At 33.1% G+C, this 6,502-nt stretch overlaps 1 long non-coding RNA gene across 1 annotated transcript; it reads right to left on the bottom strand.

The window, feature by feature from the left end:
* Positions 1–3,647: 3,647 nt before the first annotated feature.
* LOC132727006 (uncharacterized) lies at positions 3,648–5,680 on the bottom strand. The gene is made up of 2 exons (XR_009625279.1): positions 5,423–5,680; positions 3,648–3,742 (listed from the first exon to the last, which is right to left on the bottom strand). It is a non-coding gene; the product is annotated as an uncharacterized LOC132727006 (long non-coding RNA).
* Between the last annotated feature and the right edge of the window lie 822 nt (positions 5,681–6,502).

Genomic DNA, 6,502 nt, shown 5'->3' with positions numbered 1-6,502 from the left:
AAATGTCGATAAAATTTCTGCATTGAAACAATCATTTCAATATATATTGTGGCATTGATTCATATCTATAGCTCATACATTGCGCACAAAATAAGATAGGTAAATTCATTACTAAACCCATTTTCCGGTAAATTTATTACTACGAGTAGTAACCATTTTCCAGTAACTGGTTTCTTGAGCAGTAAAAGCAATATACTAGTAACTTAGTAACTAACCATTTAACAAAAGGGTATAATTTGTTGCCTTAACCAACCTATAAAATTGTGAATTGTTTATAAGTTATTTTTTACATTACAAGTGCAAGTAGATATATTCTTGAAAATATAATGTTAATAGAACATTAGTGGGGGATCAAGTGACGCAACTGCTGAAAAACCGGTAATATAAAATTGTAACTCGGCGTCATCGTCAACATTGGACCCTTTTGCTGCTACGGAAGGCACTAGTTGGTTGAGCAAGAGACCCTTATCCTGGCTGTTTACGTTATTAAGATGACTGTAATTACGATCTATATTGTAATACGATCTATATTAATCCAGTATAAAATATAAAAACGGCTGTTTCAGCTAATCATTAAGCAGTTTGAGTAACTGGAAATTTGTCTTCTAAAAAACAAAAGTACAAATAAATAACATAAAAAAGTTAAAGGTTGTTTAAGCTTATTTGCGACGAAATGAATGCACTCTAAACTATTTCCTTTGTAAAAAAAATAGTAATTATATACAGTTTGAGAGGGCAATCTAAATTGAAAGCCAACTTTTTGTTGGAAAAAGCCACCTATTTCGAAGTTGCAGCCTCATGTTCAGACCACTATCAAACTAAATTGGGAGTGTGTACGTTGACACTTTCTAGACAGTATGTGTACGTTGACATTTCTGTAAGTTGGTCAATTTTTAAATAAATACAAAAAATGACAGCAGGAAACCAGTTCTTTTTTCATTAAAACATTATCTTATATATTTTAAGACCTGAAATTTTACTTAGAACTGACATGCGTATCGTTTATTAAGTTATTATCAACACTTTTACACAATAGTGTGTACGTTGTCATCGACAATTTGCAAACATTGTTTGAATGTTCTCATAAAATACAAATCGTTGGACGACATCAAATACATTTTTAGAAAGCATCGGAACTGCCGCGGTCGGTAGGCTATGTACCATAATTTGAATTGGCTCGATAGAAAAATAATCACTAAAAAAACTTACCTCAGCCGAGCTATTTTGGCCGTGTACGTTGACTTTTGTGGTCACGTGACCAAAGTTGCTTACCCACGGTGATTCCTGAGGTTGACATATTAAAACAAAACCAGAAAAACAGCACAGAAAATACCAAAACTCTAGATGCTATCCAGCTTTTCTTAGGGAGAGCTAAATGTTCTACTACATTGCCTTCAAATCCCTTCTGACATCTTCATAAGACTTGAAGAATTGAGTTTTTAATTGTATTATAAGGTTTCGTAAATTGTGAATCAATATCGATCAAATGTTGTATATCAATGGTATATTGACGACTTTCAATACAAAACCTGCATTTGATAATGTAAAAAAAAGGCTGAAAGTATGAAAAAGACTGCCACTTTATTCCTGTTTATATTACTCAATGATATTCCCTCATGAATCGTTAACTTCATTGTTTGATTTTTTATTTCCCTTCTACAGATTTCATTTCTCAGAAATAAGGAGAAATTTATAGCAGAGACTGGTTGTGTTGTTTTTATGTCCCTCTGTGGTATGTAAAATGATACCATTATATTTCCATTTGTAATAAATATATATAATGGTCAGATTGGTGTAAGTACACAATTTTTGGATCATTATGCAATCATAACTTGTATTGGTAAACATTTATTTTGATTATTTTGATTTTGTTAGCAAGAATCATCCAAAAGAATTTACTGGAATCTTTAATTGTGGAGCACAGAAAAGGGCATGTTAATTTGTTAATTCACTATTTTGACACATAAAAATGGCAGCGATTACTAATTATACCATAATTTACCTGTGAGTCATGCCTTTACCATTGATCTGCTCCCATTTTTGCAACTGTCCTGATCAAATGATAAATTTTAAAGAGGCACAACGCCAGAGTTTGAAAACTATACTTAAGTAAAATATTGTCAAAATATTGAACAAAGAAAGTAATTTACACATTGCAAACCGCATGCTCTATCCAAATAAATTACCAAATTAAAGTCAAAATATGCAAAAACAGCCCTTAAATACTGCATTCCTCACAGTGTCAGTAGAAATATGGTAATGAATACTGCAAAGTCAGTCATTCATTGCATATACATGTATAATGTTAATCATTATATTATGAATATTTTTACTTTTCTTAAAATCTTTCTTCAGTTCTCTAGAAGTTGATTTTCTTGAAATTTATTTGGCTTATCTGGACGCTTGCAGCTTTAAGGATATCTGTAAAATAATTGAAATTACATCGTTTACTGTATAGAGCCTCAATGAGACAGCCTGGCCTGGCTCTATACTTGTGCAGACCATAATCAGGTGGCAAACAAATAGATAAGTGCCGGCTGATTATGGTCTGCACTGATCACAGGGGTTACAATTCAATCGCAGCCAACAGGCTCTTGTGATCATGCAGAGTTGGTCACAATTTCAGTTGGAGTTATTGAACTTGCGATCCTTCGATTTGTAAAGTCAGACAGATTGGTTAGATCACAGTGCTTCTGCTTTCTCTACATAGATTTTATATATCTCTATAACAACTTATTCTTCTTGTAGTTATATATTTCTTACAATGTTATGTAATGTGTTATTACATTGAAAGAAAAGGGCAAAATTTTAAAAACATCTGTGACGAATATTATAAAAAAAGACTGATAAGTCTGATACACAAAATGCCTAATTCATTCATCCTCCAGTTCTCTACTTGAAATTATTTACAATTTAAGAGTGTTGCGTTAGAAATATAAAGTAAGATCTTGTATCACTGCTTATTTACCACATAGACAATATTTATGCAGAAATCTTGATTTTATTTCGCAGAAACTCTCAGCCTCACAGTTTATTACTCATCTTGTAGTGAATATAGAAAGTAGAAATTTTTCATGATTCATAAAATGCTGATTTTACGTTGCTGATTATTGCTGTGATAGTTTTCCTTATTGAAGACTATACATGATGATACAGGATTATGAAACAGGATATAGTTACAAATTGTACTATATATAATAATAAGTTCATATAATATTTGATATGCAGAAAACAATTTTTACTCAAATTCAAATAGTTTCATCAATATCCCTTGAAAAATCATGAACATTTCAAGGTATTCATGAATTATTCATCAATTAAGCTTAAAAACATAAGCAAGTTCATGAATTTTTGGACATGAACTGTCCTTGAAGATTGTTCATGAACTATTAATGAACTAATGCAGCATCTGCAACACTATAGTTTTTTTAATGAACACCAAAGGTTTTTCTAAATAGGGTAAATTCATAATAATTATGTAAAAGAAATTATTATTGTCATATATAGTTAATTTTTTCATTTTTATGAAAATCATAAAAATAAATAAATGATTACAGTTGAATGTTTTATTTCTTCTGAGGTTGGGTACCGGTAAACCTCTTGTTTAAGCACACAAAAAAGAAACCAGAAAAAAATGCCTGTACCTAATACTTAAGGTAGCACTCCACACTAAATTTCAAGTTTCTGCCGTCAATGTCCTACAAGCAATATGTCTGATAAATCTGATCCCAAACTAAACAACCTGGAAAAAGAAAACACATTTTGTTAAGAACATATATGTCATACCATTGCAAATCTGTAATGAAATCATCCCATGTGCAACAGTCAGGCAGTTAAAAAAAATCCAATTCATTCCGTAAAAGCCAAAAATCTATAGTGGTCCGAGACCCAAAACAACATTTTTCGTCCCTCCGGCAAAAAATACCTGCAAATATACGGTCTACAAAAACTCTGTCACTGCTTTAGCAACTCCCTGTGCATGCAAAATATCACAAAGAAATAGGTGCTTGGCCTTGTAGATTTTTTGTTATTGCTGAAAGTTTGTACCCCCCTGTAAAACTACTTTTTTTCACCGAGCATGCTGTTTAAAAGCAATGTTTACAAACAATGGCGACCTTGACATCAATAATTATCAGCATGTGATTTCTAACCATGTTTTCGAATTTGCCAATGATCATATTACATGTCACAAAAACAAATTTCATGCTGAAAATGCATTTTAAAGACAACCAGTCATTTAAATCCACAATAGTCACTATATCCATGAAATCCTCCCTGGCCATTCGAAGCTGCGGCTTCATTTAGTGTGGTGTGCTGCCTTAAGGAGCACCTTAACATTGATTGCTAGACTTTATACAGGCTTTTTCTGCAAATTTATGCATATTTCAATAAATAAAATGATTTAATTTTGTTAGGAATTGTTTGCTTTTCTTTATATGTGCCTTTAATGAACTATACCGTTTGCCCCATTTTCAGCCCTCGGCACGCTGTTTTTAGTACATGTAGAAAAAGAAAGAATTCCCAATGTAAGGTGTAGACAAAATGGGTTCCATACTATCTATACAACTAATTTGCACAAATATATCCTTATGTCATATGATATGGAAGAAATATTCAACAAATTGCCATACAGTTTAAGAATAAACTGGCTTCATGTGACATTGTGGGGGGGGGGGGGCACAAAATATATCAGTTATGTTCCTGCCAGACACTAAAATATGCTATTTTTTCAGTCCTACACAGTAGAAAATCTATTTGGCATGCACAATGTCCATATAGGTTTATGTGTACTGTCAAAAACAAAGAGACAAAGCATTTGTCAGGGCCTTCACAGCATTATAGACATCACAATGTGGGTCTCCTAGGGAATCGAAATTCACCAAGTGACAGTGCAAAAATCAAATTTTCCGACTAGTCGATCTTGCTCGCTCAGCTTTAAAATGGTCACAATCTCACCAGAAACCCTAGATTATATACCCACTTGCCCTTAAAAGTGATTTCCAGCAAAAATTTACCTCCATACAATGATTTCGCATCACTCGAAACACTTCGGATGGCCATATTTCACACATACAGCTGAAATTCATTAAATGCATGCCTTTTTCCTAATTTAAAAGTCATAAAAAGCAGGAAAACAACATCTAATTTAACCTTCATAGCTCTATATGTGAAAATTAGCATTCTTCTAAAGCTGTATCTCCTAGAATAAGTAGATGTAATCAACACAGCAGACACTGCACCTTTAATACATTTCACAAAGAATTTCTGGAATTTGAGTTACCTCCCCTTTTTAAAGCTGACTTTCTGGCACTGTGTTTAATATTATTATGAAATTTCATCACCATTGTAGTCAGTGTGTATTCTAGAGTATTTACACAAAGTTTAATGAGAAAAAACAAGCATTGAAAAAATTTCATTTTACCTTAAGGTAGCACTCCACACTAAATTTCAAGTTTCTGCCGTCAATGTCCTACAAGCAATATGTCTGATAAATCTGATCCCAAACTACACAACCTGGAAAAAGAAAACACATTTTGTTAAGAACATATATGTCATACCATTGCAAATCTGTAATGAAATCATCCCATGTGCAACAGTCAGGCAGTTAAAAAAAATCCAATTCATTCCGTAAAAGCCAAAAATCTATAGTGGTCCGAGACCCAAAACAACATTTTTCGTCCCTCCGGCAAAAAATACCTGCAAATATACGGTCTACAAAAACTCTGTCACTGCTTTAGCAACTCCCTGTGCATGCAAAATATCACAAAGAAATAGGTGCTTGGCCTTGTAGATTTTTTGCTATTGCTGAAAGTTTGTACCCCCCTGTAAAATTACTTTTTTTCACCGAGCATGCTGTTTAAAAGCAATGTTTACAAACAATGGCGACCTTGACATCAATAATTATCAGCATGTGATTTCTAACCATGTTTTCGAATTTGCCAATGATCATATTACATGTCACAAAAACAAATTTCATGCTGAAAATGCATTTAAAGACAACCAGTCATTTAAATCCACAATAGTCACTATATCCATGAAATCCTCCCTGGCCATTCGAAGCTGCGGCTTCATTTAGTGTGGTGTGCTGCCTAATAGCTATAAAAAATACCATATGGTAATACAATGATCTGTTTAATCTAACATTAACACTTAAAAACACATCATTATGGCATCATATGTGTAATTTCTTGGCAATTCACAGGTGCATGAATACGTTTTCATACGTCATGCAACATGCAAAGTTTTGTCTGATGTTTATTGCAGCAGAAGTGATAGCCAGTCGGCCTCCATGGAATCGTGATACGACTTGCCGGAACAAATAATATTCCTGATAATCGTGGATTAATCAATAAGCTGTAGCTTGGTGACATTATTTGTTTCCGTACTGTTATCAGTTAGCAAAGGGCTGAAATAGGAAAAAAAAAATTCCCCCTCTAAGCAAAGACAAAAAACGCGTAATTAGTGAGAGTCAATGCTGATAATGTAGTGTTGAACAGTATAG

This window comes from Ruditapes philippinarum, unplaced genomic scaffold (genome assembly GCF_026571515.1).
Source record: "Ruditapes philippinarum isolate M1 unplaced genomic scaffold, ASM2657151v2 ctg16982_1_1_1_1, whole genome shotgun sequence".
NCBI lineage: Eukaryota > Metazoa > Mollusca > Bivalvia > Venerida > Veneridae > Ruditapes > Ruditapes philippinarum.
The sequence above is the reverse complement of the archived record's forward strand: the minus strand, read 5'-3'. Positions and strand labels throughout refer to the sequence as shown.